This window comes from Triturus cristatus, chromosome 6 (assembly GCF_964204655.1).
Source record: "Triturus cristatus chromosome 6, aTriCri1.1, whole genome shotgun sequence".
Classification (NCBI taxonomy): Eukaryota; Metazoa; Chordata; class Amphibia; order Caudata; family Salamandridae; genus Triturus; species Triturus cristatus.
The window spans coordinates 380,968,466-380,983,786 of record NC_140589.1 but is presented as its reverse complement, the minus strand read 5'-3'; positions in this window follow the sequence as shown (position 1 = coordinate 380,983,786).

The following is a 15,321-nucleotide window of genomic DNA, read 5'->3' as shown; positions in this document are numbered from 1 at the left end:
ATATGCTCCCTTTGCAGAGCAAGGTGTTAGTCAGGGTAAGCTTGGTACAAACTATGGTACCGGGGCCAAATGACACATTTGAGAAAGCACCATATGATCCGTTGGCAGGCACACCTTAGATGCAAGAAAATTGCAAGTGTTGTTGGAGAAGAGGCTGAAAGCCAGTTGAGCAGGGAATCTGAATCCAATCCAATCACAATGGAAGAAGATGAAGTGGAAGACATCTTCATTAAATAAAGCAGCCCTCTCCCATGCAGTACAGTAATATCACCTACATCTGCAACTGGCCGGGGCCCCGCTGGACCCGGCACTGGTGGTCGGTGCGGCTAGAATTTAAAAGAAAAAGTTTTTAGATGCCACATGCACCCGTCTCTGTCAATTTTTCCGTATCAAAATTGAAAATACATACACCACACACATCACTAGCAATTTGGATGCAGTCACAGTATGTCCTATCAAAAATTATAAAATATCTGCTTGGCCATTTTGTTTTTGTTGGTGGCAAATTTTGAAAGGCCTCAGTCTCAAGAAGACAACCTGTAAAGAACTGAACAGAGTGGCTATAGCCAATATTGAATCTGAGTTTTTGAAAAGAAATAAGAGAGGCCAACTGGCCAAACAATCAGACATAAAGTCTTCTTGGTTGGCAAATGTAATGGTGCCGTCTTCCTCCTCCTCCTCCCCATACTTCCTTCCAGCCATTATGCACGGTAATCAGTTCACCATCAACTGCTAATAATACTAGCCCTAGATAAGAAGAAGGCACAACATTTGGATGTCCAACGTGACCATGGCCACACTCTTGTTTTACTGATAGAGCATGAGAAAGTAAAGGAAAGTCTTCTTAACTCAACAAACATGCGTAGAATACCTTACTTGGGCATGCATTCTGCACGGCCGAGTAGTAGTATTAGTAGTACTAGTAGAGTAGTAAGGACCAATGCGTTCTCTGAGTCTTACATTACCACAAAATATATATGGGGAGAGGGAAAGCTGACTGAAAACCCAGAAGAAAGGAAGCTACAGACAGAGGCAGATTGAGGTGAAATATAGACACTAGAAATATAAAATAACTTAGTAAATAAAGGGATAGTACAGTGATAACAATATTTTTTAAATAGATAGATCAAAGAGGATTTGGGGAAAAAGTAAAACAAGGAAACAAGAAGAAAATAGTTCAAATGAAGGAGCAGTAAAAGTAAGGGAAATATATATTAATATTAACAACAGGAGGACTTACTGTGGCCAGCAGAGCCATCAGACGCGGAGTGTTCTTCTTGCTGGGAGGCACCTCTAGCTCCCTCATCTGCCTCTGACCACCTCTTGCCCCTAGATACTGATGCATGTAAGACATAATTGAAGAGAGAAGAAATAATTGGTGGTAAATAAATAATCACCTCAAAACAATTTTTGGACAGAAAACATCAATTGCGATAACATTTAACTTTCCTAAATCATATCGACTAGAAGTGAACTAGTATCGTGGTTCGTCCTATTGATTCCACATTTCCTGAACCTACCTAGCCCACCTATTCCAAAGACTTTGGAATAAATTGCAATGAATGATGTTTGCTTCTAAGTTCTGATCTCATTCTCAATCATTCTCCACCCCCTTTGACAGGCCAATTCACTAAGTCTGCATTGTATCTTTAAAGGCATAGATAAACTCATGCATACACCAAATTGGTTGTTTATTGGTCACTGTACAAGCTACAAAATGGGTCTAAGAACTGAAGTGAGAGAATCGCGCCACAGAATTACTAATACTTACTATCTTAGTAGTGACAAGACAAAGGAAAGGAGTCTCTCTCTAGTCTGCATTACTTGACCTAAGTTCTTAAATAATCACCTGAAACAAGCACAAAGTTGCAAACATGTACAATTAGGTAGCGCCAAACAACTGCCTAGAATAACATTCACATAACATAAGATTTGTAAACGTTACTTAACTTACCTTTATGTGAGCAGAGTGCTTGCTATTTGGGATTTGTTTTAGCAATAACAAAGAACACACAATAATAATAACAATAATAATAATTAGCTACTCACCAAGTCCCACAACCTCAACTCCTAGCAGGTCTTGCTCTCGGTCCAGGATGTTGGACCACTGGTGTGTCAGCTGGTTGTGGGTATGCTGGACCCCAGAGCAGCAATACACTGCCCTGTGCACCTTCGCCCACAGATGCTGGCGCTCCTGGACTCAGAACCCAGAACCCACCTCCACCTCCACCTCCACCTCTGAAAACAAGGCCCGGGACTGCACCCCTGTTGGGCGACACCTTCCGCAAGGAAGGCGGCTCTTCTTTGCCTCCTTTCTGGCACGGGTCTCTGCCATGATGATGGGGCGGACAGGGGGCGACAAAGAAATTGTAGAAAGTATGAAAAAATAAGGGAAGAAGAGAGAAGGACGTAAAACAAAATTTTAATGCAAGTAATAGAGAAAAACAAGACAAAACTCACTATAAACACACAAAGTAGAAAAAGTATGTATACTTAAGAAGGCCAAGGGAAACACAATAAATTACAAAAATCAGAAAAAAATGTTTGGGAAAGAAGGATTGAAAAGATTTTAGGCAGGATTGAAAGTAGGCCCCAGCACCATAACAGAGAAGAAAACAAGATGGCCACGCCCATGCACTATATTTCCCCACGAACACGCAATCTGCATTGCAATATGGCGGAAACATTATGTGAACGGTTGGGACAAGCAATTCAGCCAGCACGCAGACCTCTGCGTATTGCGGTGGAGTTATTTTACCGCTTCGCTGTGTTTTGCATGGAATGGCTATGCAAAATCCACCCAGGGTTAGTCCCAAGATAGATAGATAGTTCTCAGCAACAGTCACCACTGGGTAGTTATAGTTAGGTCAACTGTTCCATAAGAAAAGCATTTTTTTGTGTTGCTAATAACGTTTAATGAATCTGCATGAAACTTTTCAAAAAGGTGCTTCATTGTGACTAGTTTGTCCTTGGAAGCTGAGAAAAAAAAGTAGGGTCCAAACCACAGAATCCCCATGGATTTTTCATGGACTTCTTAAAGAAGTGCTAGTGCAAAATCTACTGAACAGAATTGAATACAATTCGGCAGGAAGCTAGGGCTTGGTCCACAGATTGTGATTTGGTGTAAATCCATTTACTAGTTTTGGAGAAATGAAGGGTGAAAAATATTTGCATATGTGGACGGTTGGTTTTGAGGGACTCTTGCAAGTGCAGGGAGCTTTTTATCAATTGGACCATCCGGCTCCTGTAGGAGCCAGCCTCCCATGGGAGCGAATGCTCCGATTGGCTGCAATCAACATGAGAAAAATGCAACTGGCTGCCATTATAAGACTCGTCAACTCAGTACCCTGTCCTGAAGTAAATAAAAAAAATATATGAGTGCAGGTTAGGCCCCATGGGGGTGACAAAGGGACCCTCCTAGTATAACATCTAAAAACAATTGGCAATTTCTGCCACAATCCCTTGTGAGTCCTGCAAGATTAGGAAAAAAACCAAAATAACAGCCTGGGCCACATTGTTTAATTAAGGGCAGGGGCACACTGTCCCCCTCCCAGAGCCATTATAGTCTCCCCAATGCCACATTAGATAAGTGGAGTGAGCAATGCCTCCTTCCCCAAGCCATTATTGGGCAGAGGAGCCCATCCCTGGGCCAAAATGGGATGGGCCCTCATGGACCCCTACTAAGCCTTCAAAGGCCTTGGTGCTGATATATTTAATTGAGGGGCTTCGTGGCCACCTTTGCCAAGCTCTTGAAGGTCCCATGAGGCCCACCTCAGGGAGATTTATGTAATACAAGGGGGTCCCTCTCTGAGCCTCTAAAGGTTCAAGGACCCCATACCACAGAGGCCACTAAACCTTTCCAAAGGGAGGGGCCCATGCAGCCCCCTCCCGGAGCTTTCTATGACCCTGGGAACCCCCTTACCCTGGGGCTGACTCACTTGCCGTGTCCCAGGAAGCCAATCCCTGGGACACAGCAGTTTCCCTGCATGCACTGCAGAAATGATGATTTAGCTCCCGCTTGGTGGGAGCATTTTAAAAACTCCCGCCAAATGGGAGCAAACACATAGTCTGCTCCCAGCGGATCAGACTTTTGATCTATTTCCCTAACTGCACTGATACAGGAATAGAAACAGATCAAGATATTGCTCCCTTCAGGATTGAGCAGTACAAATAGCTGCTACTGGTTGGTGGGAGCAATGCCAGCTGGATCCACAGTGCACAGGGTTCCCCTTGCAGCCCCCATCGTGTGTACGATTGGTGAACATGTTGGGCACCCACATATTATAATTAAAGGCCCTGGGGATGGGGTCCCTGGGGCTAAATTATGCAAGAGGAGGGGGGCAGTGCAGCCCCCGTCCCTTAAAAAATAAATAAATGGCACTCGCCGATGGGGTCCACAGGGCCATAATAGGCTCAGGGAGAGGGACTGTGCAGCCCCTTCCCCTTTTAATAAATAATTACAGTCCTGTTCAATGGGATCCCCAGGGCCATTATAGGCTGGAGGCAACCCTCCCCTTTTAAAAAATATATATATAAGCTCCAGGGAGGTGGTGGAACCTGGGGCAATACTAAGCCCCCTCTCCTTTATAATCAATATGCCAGAAGGCTGAGGCTTAATTTTTTTTTAAAGCTCGTCTGGGTCCACGGTTCCAACCTTACTCCTGCCTAAAAAATTTTAATGCTTTTTTTGGCCCTGCTGAGTCCCTGTGGGACCCCCAAGAGGACGAGGGGGTCAGGGTATTTCTACCATTTCCCCTTTTCTTTATTTTAAACTTTTTTTCTGGGACTCGGTGATGGCTGCCAACATTTCATGGTTTGAAGTGTTGGCAGCTAATCTGATCTCAGCACGCAATCGGGAGGGGTCACTGATCCTCCACATCCCTATAGATACATATGGAAATTTCTTTAAATAACTCCTTAACTACTGAATGGATTTACACTAATTTACAAGAAGGTTGATTCTGGACCAACAGCTACCTTTCTGACAAGTTTGGTGTAATTCAGTTCAGCTGTTCGGGCTGTAGCAGTGTCTAAAGTTCCTACATAAATGAACATAGGGAAAACGTGTTTTGGTACACCCCCTTTTCCTCATCCACCGCTTGACAGATCACCTTGAAACCTTCAAGACAGCAGCAGAAGAGAGCATCAAACTAGTTTGCAAATTTTAGGAGGATTTATCAAGCAACACTAGGAAACTATATCCTAACTATAATTACTTACTGGCGACCACTAGTAGGTAATACGCAAAAAAAAATTAATGGACAGAATGCTGAACAACGTCAAACACTCACCCCAGCATAGGAATCTGGGCCTAAATCCATCTACATTTTGCCCCCCCATGCCAGGCCAGGTCATCCCTGGACCGGAAACAAGCATCCTGGGACCAGTTTCAAAGTTTCAGCCCTCATCAGCCAGGTTAGCGTGACTCCAGTGGCACTGAGAGCCTGAGATTCACGTCTGGGCATACCCATCCCACTCGGGGTGACAAAAGCAAAAGGAACAATTGATGGACAGAATGCTGAACAATTTCAGACATTCAACCCTGTACGGAGATCTGGGTCTAAATCCATAGTTTTTTTGCTCACCATGCCATTCCAGTTTATACCCAACCATATGCAAATCAGTCTTGACCCTGCTCTGCATGGGTAGGTAATATGCAGCCCTAGCGGATGGAGTCCAAGAATGCTAATAGGCTTGAGGAGGGTGGCCATGCGGCCCCCTACCTTTTAAAATAAAACACAATGTTCCCGCCATTTTCCATGCTGATGGACTGCTCAACTTACCAAAGGGACCAGAGCATGTTTCCCGCCGATTTTGATGGTGCATTCTTGATGCAGAGGAATATGAAGACATCATCAAACAAAGAAGTGCTTACTTCACATAAGAGGAAGTATCCTTGTTTGGTGAAGATTCAATTCTTTGTCAGTAGTATTGTCACATTCTCTATAAGAGGATTCATGTTGTTCCTGATTTCTGTCTGAAGACGCTCAAGGAACAATCATATTGCCAAAATTACACATACACAAGGTCACTGGAGACATTACCCCATCGTCCTTTACACAGCTGTAGTGTACAGTATGCACCAGACAAAACCCAAGGTTAAAGTAACGTCACAGTTGTATGTAATAAAAAAAACTGGTATTGTTTAAATAAAAAACCTTACAAATTTACTGAAAAAACAAAGGTTAAAGTAACATTACAGTTAGGTGAATATATCAGTGACAACATTAACATTTTGAACTGAAACAAACATCGAAATTCACCAGTTATAGTTAGCAGAGCTAACTATAACTTGCTTCCCCACCAAGCACTGGTTATGACCTCACATATTACATCACTCATGACATGTTCTATGACATCATTTAAGACATCACTGATGGAGTCTCAAATTATATCTTTAGTTGAATTTAACACTGGGGATGAAGTCCCCAGGGCCTTATGAGTCATTAGGAGGGTGGCTGCATGCCCGCTCCTCTTTTTAATTGAATTTAGCACAAGAATATGGAGTCCTCTGGCCTAATGAGGCTTGGGAAGGGTCCCCTGGTTCTTTTTGATTGAATTTGCTCCTGGGGGATGGGATCCCCAGGGTCCAAAGAGGCTTGTAATGCACTGCTAATTATCTCAGATATTACATCACTCATGTCATATTCTATGACATCATTGATAATATCATTACAACAATTGTAGTTAAATTATTGATGAGAAAGCATGGCGGGGGCACAAGTTATAGTTACTTGAAATAACTATAATTATAACTAGTGAATTTCTGTGTTTTCTTTTAGTTTAAAGTGTTACATTGTTACTGTACATTTCACCTACCCATAACATTACTTTGTTTTTTCAGTAAATATATATCTTTCATAGAAAATTAGACACACCTACAGGGAAACAGGTTGAAACGAATTACACCCATTTTCACAGAAATCTTGAACCAGAAAGCTTTTTGTGATTTGGTGTAGATCGGGTCTGCAGTTTTTAAGAAATGATTTATATATGCATCACTCCACAGAGAATCCACTGGGTCAATAGATCTCTGTTTTGCTGCCACCATATCAACAAAGATGTGGCAGCAGCAACTTTAGGACTCAGGCACTCAGTAACTCTTAGTGTAAAAAGTAAAAAAAAAAACACACGGGGGCAGGTTAGGGACACCCTCCACCCATTGGCCTGGTGGGTGGGGGGGGGTAAAAAAAGCATTTTTTGTAAGCAGCGCTGCAAATCCATGGAGGGAGAGACACCAAGAAAAACAAGCATTTGCAATGCTATCGGGCTCGCCTTTGGGACCTTATCTGTATTTAGCTATGCAGCACATTTGCCTGGGTGCTAAAATATCTACTGTTCTTTAACATGGAGTGAAAGTAAGCACCAAACTGCGTGACACACCAGGTATGGGAAGACATTGAGAGAAATATTGCCTTTCAGCGGAAAATTGTATAGTCCAAAAGTCTGTTTTTAATATAAATGCAGGGCCTTCGGTGGTCATATCACAGGAAATACAATATTTGAAAAAAATATTATTGTCTACGGGTGCTCGTGGAAGACAATTTCTATGGACTGGAATCTAGAGAATGCTATAGTGATTCTAGTATTTTACTGACCTCTGCTGATTGTTTTCTATCAAGACAATTAAATAGAGGCAGTTGAACAGAAAAAAAGTCCCTAAGCAGAAGCAGACAAGTCCAAGGGCTGATCTCCACAGCCCACAAAGTACATACACATATAAGTATATACTAAAGTATATATACTAAAGTATATAAAAGAGGTCTCGAATGCTCGATCTAAAAATGTAACCAAGCTTCTGTACCCCCCTTTGACCACCCCTTCACCCCCACAGCACAGGGCTGGCCTAGCTCTTTGCCAAGGCTGGTTTCAGTTCTCAGTCTGACCCTGTGGGCGAGAATCTGGCTGATGCCATGGTCACCCTTCCCACGGTCCTACTGTCTCATTTAAAGGTGTCTGAATCACTTAATTTCCTATGGCAATGTCTCAGTTGTCCCTCCTTTAGTTTCAGAGATAATTGTTTGATTGTCCTAAAAAAAAACCCTAGCCCCCAATAATACTTGGGGGTTTGTTTCAGAAATACAAAAAAATGGTGTACGACCACTATGTCATATCAAGCTGGCAGAGATCTCTATATGAAGCAGACAGTCAGAGGAGACAGGGCCTTAATGAGCCCACTAGATTGGCTGATCACCCGCAAAAGTCATTGTAACTTCATACCATGCAATTAGTGAGAAAATGTGGATTAATATACCTCATGCTTAAAAAGTGGACAATGTTAAATTTGTATCTATTGATCTAATGATGAAAGACCTCAAACTGGGATGAAAAGTGACAACATTGAGAAGACTGACCCATGGTCTGTTACTGAGGAATGCCACATGATAGTTTTCTCTGCATCCTGTATTACTCTATCGTCCGTTATTACTCTGTTTCCTGTATCATTTTAACTGCTCCATGGCCTCCCAGACCCCACAGTGACACCGCTAAACAACCTACAAGCTGCAGCACGCCTCATCAAGGGCCTGAAGAAATATGGCCACCTCACACTCACAGTGATCGAGCTCTGCTGGCTTCCTTTTTCAGCATGCACCATCTTCAAATCCCCTAGCATAATCTACAAAGCCATCCCGCCTGGCGATCCTGCCTACTCCACTGACAAGCTCACTACCGCCGATAGTTCTTGACAGTCCCAGGCCTGTGGTAATTGCTGGAGACCACTGGACCCATACCAAATCCTGTTCCCAGCCAGGACACCTTAAAACTAGAGGCGAAAAAGTGCAAAAGAGAAAAAAACAAGACAACAGGTCGTTTATGCACTCTAGGTCTGGTAAAGCATTCTTGCATCCGTCAAGATTGCTCCAATCGTGCACAGACTTAAAGAGCTGAAAACACCTCTCCAAAGAACATTACATCACAGCAAAGTAACACTCAACCTCCCCTCTCAGAACTCGGTTTCCTCTCCAGCCCACAACCTAATAAATTGCCTGTAACCCTGTGCAGTACTTCACTGCTTTTTGTCTAGGTGCGTTGTGTACAAACAGACATCATGTTGAGCCTAAAAACGTAAAATAAGCAAAGTATAGAAAAAGATAGCCAGAACGTAGGAATACAATTCCTCCTCCAGTTATTGGCATAATATGGCAACTTTAGTCATACCGAATTTTCGAATTCCCGATGGAAAGCATACCATAACAATTACAACAGTGGGGTTATTGCACCAGTACAAGGTGTCTGTGTATTGAGAAAACCTAAATGGAAACTGGAAATCAGGCCCTTTAATGGCATTGAGGATTTCTGGTGACACGTCAGAATCAATCATACGGGTGAGTGGTTTAGAAATGCCATCTGAATCGTTACACATGTATTTATTATTAGAAGACATGTTTTTTTAAACAGGAATCATATATGGACAGTACTACACATTACGCTGAAGCAAGGGTGGCATGGGCTCGTAATTAAAGTTAGGAAAATGGGCCCCTGAGCCCTCAGTTAAGGAGTAAACGAGAGCGATTGTTGGGGTGCAGTAGACCAGACATGCCCCTGAGCCTTGGTGCCATTGCACCTGCTGCACCAATGGTAGCTGCAACCTGCCTTGAGTATACTGTTGTATTCGATAACAATATCTAGGCTTCTGGTTGCTACAAATTTTGGAATTCACTGGGATAATATAATTTTTGCAAATTAAGTTATTTAAAGAACTGATGGATATGACCTAATTCCTGTGAAATATTGGTTAAGAACTCAGAGCTAAACATATAAATAGTACATTGTCACCAGTTACATGTCTTTTTGCTACTACAGAATCACCTAATTCTCTGCTCGTGCACTTAAGGCATTAATATGCCCAGCACCCATACCTGTGCAATGATCGGCATTGCTGTGCCCGGGAGACCTAAAGCTAAGTCCTGTTGCCAGAACCCTACATGCAGTATTTAGGGGGCATAGCCTACAACCGTGCCTTCGAGCAAAACACAAGCTACTTTACTTCCTTCTCATGAATGCGCCTAAAATGGGACAGGCTTCCTCGGTGTCTAAAATAATAGATGTCAACAAAAGGCTGTGCAAGACCTGGGAGTTGAGTGACGGTAAGTATTGCTACCGTCCCAAGCCGCTGCTGGAAACGCTGATGTCATGATCTCAAATCTTTGCGCCACAGCATTTACATCACATCAAGAAGCATAACTTTGCTGGGTCTTGACTTCCAGCTGTATATAGGGAAGTGCTGAGCCTTATAGGACGCTAATAAGGTATTCGATAAAATAAGAAGTGTAGCTCATTTATATTTGTTTGACTTCGAACGCGACCATGTTCATTCAGCTCATGGCTCTGGAAGCCACACAGCAGCCAGCATGTTGGCGCTATACAAAGTTCAAACACATGCGTTAACACACGACACAGAAAACAGGTGCAGGCGTCATTTTGTCCAGTGACTAAATTGTGGAGTTTGGATTAAAAAAGTTCCAATTTTTAATATCGATGTATCCATTTGATCACGCTGTGTGACCCTGAACAGATTAGAGCCTCTGTCTAGGCTTTGTGCTAAAAAAACGGGAGTAATTGGAAATATGAGAAAACCCTGACATCATCTTACCTTTAGGCCACTCTGCTGAGACAGCTTGCGCCTGAGGGCATGGAGCCTGGAGCCAGTATCGGTGCTTACTGGAACTACTGCTGCATCTATACAGAAGTTGGCGGGGGGCACCTTCTTATACCTGTGCGGGTAAGCCTCAGGCGGGTCACATCTGGGAGTCCCCTGATTGGTGGTCACCGCCTCTAAACATAGCTGTGCTGCCTCAGAGAGCCCCTGTCAGGCCCACACCCACGGGCTGTGGCTATGGAAGATGAGGCCATTGCTCCATTACTGTCATCGCCGCGCCCCGCCTAGGGGGATTAAAGCCGGACCAGTGAAAGGAGACTCCATTTGCACATGGCCTGCTCTGTTTTAGCATGATACACGGGTCACAGGAGGCTCGGCAGGGGTGTTTGATGAGGGATGCTTGGTATTGTGGGGCCAAATCTGCCATTTACGGATGCACTCAAAAGAGTTTACACCCAGCTGTGATGTGGAAGGCATTTGGAGCCACCAGCCCTGATGAGCCCGACCTCGGCAGAGTTCGGCTCCAGCTTCTAGTGACTTCCCGCAATTTGGCAGTCCCAAGTCGGCCCTTTCCAAAAAACCTTGTCCAAAGGGTTTTCGGAACTTATAGTCAGGTGGAAATGTCAGTTAAAACAAACCATTCTCAACAAACACAACTACTGAAATTCATTGGGTATAGCTATCTCAAGCAACTATAACTCGATCCCTAAACTAACTATAACTTGCGCATTCTGCATGCACTGCTAATTGCCATCCATATTACATCACTTGTGCTCTATGACATCATTTATAGCAGCACTGCAACATTTGGAATCACATAATTGATGATAATACTGTGCATGGCAAGGGTGGGGGGGCATGTTTTTTTTGTGAAAATATATTCACTAACAAAACATGCCCCCACCCCTGCCATGCACGGTCTTATCAGATAGATATAAATATATATATATCTATACATATATATATATATATATTCACTTAAAAAACCATAGGTTTCACACATGTTATAGTTAGCTGGACATTTCACTCGTGAAAAACCATTGAAATTCCCCCGTTATAGTTAGTGCAGGCAACTATAACTCACGCGACCGCAATCCTCTGCTGATGACGTCAGATATTACATCACTGATGACATATGTGTCTTTCTGAAACCTATGGTTTTTTAAGTGAATTTGCAAGGCTTTTTAAATGCTAATTCCTAACTGTAACGTGTGTGAAACCTATGGTTTTTTCAGTGAATTTGTACGTTTTTTTAAATAATAAGTTATGTATTTTTTTATTTTTTCTTAAGGTTTTTCACCGTGCGTGTACCGTACGCGCACGGTGCGCTTCGCGCACCGCGCGCCCACGTTTCGCTGTTCGCGGAATTTTTCCGTTTCTACCGTACGCGCACGCTACTCGTACTCCGCGATTTTTCGCAAAAAAATTAAAGGAAATTTTTGCCCTTGGGGGTCCTTCTGGGACCCCCTGACAAAGTCTAGGGGGTCAGGAACTGTCCACCCTGCCCCTTTTTCACGTTCTCCACCTTTGTTTTTCACCCCCTCAGACTGCGAGAGACAAAATGGCGGCCGACACTTCCTGGTTTTGACAGATTCGAATGTTTACTAAGATCTAACAACCAATCAGAATCGCGCTCGCGCATGGCAGCGTGCGCGTACGGTAAGTTTTACCGTACGCGCACGGTGCGCGCTTATAGATATATATATGCTTTTAAATGCTATTTTCTCAGGAAATACTGAACAGATTTACACCAGACCTGCAAAAGGCACATCCCTGACCTGAGGACTACCTCTCTACCAAATTTCAAGTAATTCTGTTCAGCCGTTCGGGCTGTAGCTTGGACTAAAGGTCCTATGGAAAAATGCATGGGGAAAACGCGTTTTGGGACCCCACCTTTTTCTCAGCCCCCACTTGACGAATCCCCCCGAGACTTTCAGGAAAGGAGCGGAGCGGAGCGCCCCACCTATTTTGAAAATTTCGCGAGGATTCGTCAATCGGCGCCAACGTTATTTCAAATAGAATGTTGCGGATTTCCTATGGAAACACGATCCTAACTATAACTATCTACTGGCGACCGCCAGTAGATAATATGTAGAGAGAGAGAGCGAGAGAGAGAGAGAGAGAGAGAGAGAGATATCTATATATCTATATATATACATATTCACTGAAAAAACCATAGGTTTCAGACACGTTATAGTTAGGAATTACCATTTCAAAAACCTGAGCAATTCACTGAAAAAACCATAGGTTTTAGGGTAAGTTATAGTTAGTTGGACATTTCACTCGTACAAAACCATAGAAATTACAACGTTATAGTTAGTTCAGCTAACTATAACTCGCAATGCACTGCAGATGACGTCACATATTACATCACTCATGACATGGTCAGTGACATCACTGATGACATCTCAAATGGCATCACTGATGACATCGCTGTTGACATCATTCAGTGACTGTGTGTTTCTGTAAAGTTTAACTATGTTTAATACATATAGGGAAAGGCGTATTGAAGAATGAGTGCGTGTATAAGTGTCTGAATGGATGATTTATTTAGTGGGTGCGTAACTGAGTCTATAAGTGATATCTTACTGCATGCATTGGTTGGTGAGTAAACTATGTGAATGACTGTATCCATCTGTCTGTTGGTGTGTAAGCGGCTGCATGGGTTTGTGAATAGCTACATGTGTGTGTGAATGAGTTATTGATTGGCTGTCTGAGTATCTGTATGGGTGGCTGAGTGTGTGTGTGGGTGGGGTGTGTGTGACTCTGTGCATAGATGTGTGAGTGGGTGATTCACTGGGTGCATGGTTTCAAGAGAGCAGCTGTGATGGACTGCATGGGTGGGTGAGTGTGTGTATGGGTGTGTTAGTGAGTGAATGTATATCTCAGTGGTACATGTGCAAGTAACTACATATTTAAAAGGCAGTATATATGTGTGTTAAAGTATTTAAATGGCTATAAGTGATAGTGTGATTGTGAGAGTGGCTGTATGGATGAGTGTGTGGTTGTATCAGTGATTGTATAAGAGCGTAAGAATGTTCTAGTATTTGTATGGGTGAGTGAGCTGGTGTGTGTATAACTGTATAGGTGAGTAAATGGGTGTGTGATTATTTATTTGCATAACTGACTAGATGTGTGAGTACCTCTCTGGATGAGTGGTGGTGTGTGTCTATATAGGTGTATGAGTGCATATGATAGTCTTGTACTGAGTGACCATAGGTATGAGTGACTGTATGGATGAGTGAGTGGATGTGTGTGTAGACCTAAGAATCAGCGAGTGGGTATGTAGTTATTGGTTTTGGAGTGTCAATGGTTTTGAGAATGGCCATCTGTAATTAAGAGTGGGTGTATCAAAGGTTATATTAGGGTGTGAGAAGATGCATCAATTCATCACATGAATGATGTCAACAGTGATGTCATCAGTGATGTCATTTGAGATGTCATCAGTGATGTCATCAGTGATGTCATCAGTGATGTCACTGACCAGGTCATGAGTGATGTAATATGTGACGTCATCAGCAGTGCATTGCGGGGGCGCGAGTTATAGTTAGCTGAACTAACTATAACGTTGTAATTTCTATGGTTTTGTACGAGTGAAATGTCCAACTAACTATAACTTACCCTAAAACCTATGGTTTTTTCAGTGAATTTCTAAGGTTTTTTAAATGCTAATTCCTAACTATAACGTGTCTGAAACCTATGGTTTTTTCAGTGAATTTCAAAGGTTTTTTAAAGGCTAATTTCTAACTATGCCTACAGAGGTAGGACATGTAAAGAAAGAAGGAAAAAAGCAGAGAAAGAAGCAAAAGAAATGCCGAAAGAAGCAACAGAAGTCCACAAAGACGAAGAAAAGTTCAGGAAGAAGGAAGACGTGCAGAAGAACCGACAGCGGAGCAGAAAGAGGCCTTGTTGCAAAATCATCCTGTGCCCACAACTTTTTCAGACGGGTACTGGTGGTAACTGACTCTGACTAACCAGGCCTAGAGCCAGTGCTATGCTAAAAGACACTTAGAATACAGTGAAAACACCTACATACACTAGGGACCACTATGTTTTGGGGTACCCCTGTGATTAGCATGACCTCCTTTGTAAGTCCCTAGTACATAATAGGGCAGGGGGATTAAAACTACCTCTTAAAACGCGCCACAGGGTGCGTTTGCACAGTGGTGAAGGGAGGGGGGGGCCTGAGGTGACATGTGTGCAAACATACCCGGTGGCAGTTTTAAGTTGAGAGATTAAATCCCCTTGAATCCTGAGTGTCTCTGGGGTCCAACAAGCCCACTAGGTACCTCCAGTAAGCGCCACAGAGCTGCGTTGCACAGAGGTGTAAAAAGGGGCATGGCCTGGACCACCTCTCTGCAACGAAGCCCTTTGGCGCTTACTGGAGGTACCTGGTGGCCAAGTTAACCCCCAGGGGCACTCAGGATTTAAGGGTACTTAGTTCCCCAACTTAAAACGCGCCACAGGGCGTGTTTGCACACGTCACCTCTGGCCCCGCCCCCTCCCTTTACCACTGTTCAAAGGCGCCCTGTGGCACGTTTTAAGTTAGGGGATTAAGTCCCCTTGAATCCTGAGAGTCCCTAGGTCCAACTAGCACACTACGTACCTCCAGTAAGCACCACATAGCTGCGTTGCAGAGAGGTGGTCCAAGGCCATGCCCCATTTTACACCTCTCTGCAATGCAACTCTGTGGCACTTATTGGATGTACCTGGTGGGTTAG